We start from the raw sequence: 2,066 nt of genomic DNA, 5'->3' as shown, positions 1-2,066 counted from the left end.
GGAGGTCTGTCATGAAGAGTCCTAAAGTAGGGGGCTGTGGATTCCCGGATATTCCTGCTTTTTTAAGTACGCATTACTGGTTGGTACATTATAAAGCCTTTATGGAAGGAGGCAAAACTGCGGCTTTAATGAGATATTTGGCCGGATGGGCCCTGATAAAGTGGGGCTGGTGCAGTAAGGAGTTATCGAGATTGATGGCTTTAGTGACTCCCTTTTTTTACCTAAAATTAGTGACCTTTTATGGAGTGAATAAATTGAAGGAGTTGGGAGAGGGTGCGGTAGTAAAGAAGAACTTGGTAAAATGGATTAGAGGTGAGGAGGTGAGAGACAATATTTGTGGTCTTGGATCTAAAATGGTGGAGATATGTTCTCATAAAAGGAGTCTCTAATAGACAAAAATAGGTGTCCTGGTTGGCGTTTCATGAGGCACTACCGACAAAGGCCTTCTTAAAAAGGAGAGATTTGGCAAGGGAAGAGAGTTGTCCAAGGGAAGGTTGTTATGAAATGGAGACAGTGGAACATGCCCTGTTTGGCTGTTCTTTTGTGCAGAGGGTGAGGAAGAAGTTGGCTCCTTTTATGGCGGAGGTGTTGGGCATTAAAGATGTAAATAAAATGATTTGTTTTTTTGGAAAGTAAAGACTACCACGCTATATAAATACAAAAAATCAACACAATTAAAAAACTATATGAAGAAATAAGGTGACAAAATCAATAAAATTTAAATAGCAGAAGCAGCCGCTAAAAGTGAGATACACACACTATAGAACAATGAATATAAAAAAGCAGCGCTGTGAGTGTTATATGCTTATAGAATTAAGCCAATGTAGGTAAAAGTAAGCCAATGTAAATGGGATAAATGAATAAACCCAAGATGGGGATAAATCATATCAAAAATTCATAATTTAAAACATATATTATTTGATAACAGTCCTAATCCGTGATCAAAGTCCAGATGAGTGAAGTGAAGTGGAGAGACATAGGCACAGGCCCCAGTCTAAAGGCAGGAATGCAAGTAAAAAGTGGATGGATCCTTCATCGCACCACTGTGATACTGAATAAAAAATGCGCGCTTACCAAACGGCAAGCATAGGAGAGCTTGCGACCTTAACCCGGTTGGGGCCTTTCGTGGGATGGAGACACCAACACACCACTTCCTACACCTTGAGATAAGCCCGCTGTCCACCAAGTAACAAGCAATCCCTCTAGTGTGGGGATAATAAACTCCTAGCTGGGGGTTGTTCTCACAAGAGATGCCTAGCAGCCACTGCTCCAACTTCACCTTCCTTCACTCTGTTTTTTTGGGTTGGTGGAGGGGCAAAAAGCAACACAAAGGAGGATTTGGATTTTGATAGCAATTTTGAAGGAAGTAATTTGGGATGCCAGGTGTTTGGAAGTAAGAAGAAAGTGTGTGTTGTCTGAAGTGGATTGTGTGAATCTGATTTTGGCAAAATTGTATGTGGTGTTGTTGGTGGACAGGAAATGGATGGGGGTGAATGAATCGGATGAGTATTGGGGTTGGAGGAGGTGGAGGAGTTGTGGAGGGTGGGGGTAGGGGTTTGTATATTGTATTTTAAGTGTATCACGTGATCTTTTGAAAAAATAGTAAAAATATGGAAGCCTATATGATGATTTAAGCAAAGTACCTGGAAAGACCTTGTGCGGAAGGCTCTGGATGGTGAGGTTTTATTGAGTATGGACTTGCTTAAGATCTGATGGGTAAAAAAAAAAAAATATCAATCAGTTCTCGGCCTTTTGGCTAAGATCAAGTGTAGTATCTGTTCTTATCAGTTACCAGAGGAGGCACTGTGCTGCTCCCATTATGGAGGGCAGGCAAATCCAATGGTGTCATTGCACCTGGAAGGACGGTTTCAGTAGTGACTTTGCCGAGCTGCACGACAGATACTGGGGGCCGGCCCATGGTTGAGTCTGAGCCGTCTGGAAGGGTGCTCCTGGTGAGGATGGGTGCTGCATCGGTTCTGGCCAGAGGGTCGGGTCACTCTCGCCTTCTAGCCTAGATTGGGATAGTTCTAGCTCCGAACAGTTTTTCGGGAGGGAATGCTTGTTTG

At 42.9% G+C, this 2,066-nt stretch overlaps 1 pseudogene; it reads left to right on the top strand.

The window, feature by feature from the left end:
• The first annotated feature begins 1,736 nt into the window (after positions 1–1,736).
• On the top strand, positions 1,737–1,841 carry LOC141103975 (U2 spliceosomal RNA; annotated as a pseudogene).
• Positions 1,842–2,066: the final 225 nt, after the last annotated feature.

This window comes from Aquarana catesbeiana, linkage group LG07 (genome assembly GCF_042186555.1).
Source record: "Aquarana catesbeiana isolate 2022-GZ linkage group LG07, ASM4218655v1, whole genome shotgun sequence".
Lineage (NCBI taxonomy): Eukaryota > Metazoa > Chordata > Amphibia > Anura > Ranidae > Aquarana > Aquarana catesbeiana.
This window is presented reverse-complemented; position numbering and strand designations above follow the sequence as displayed.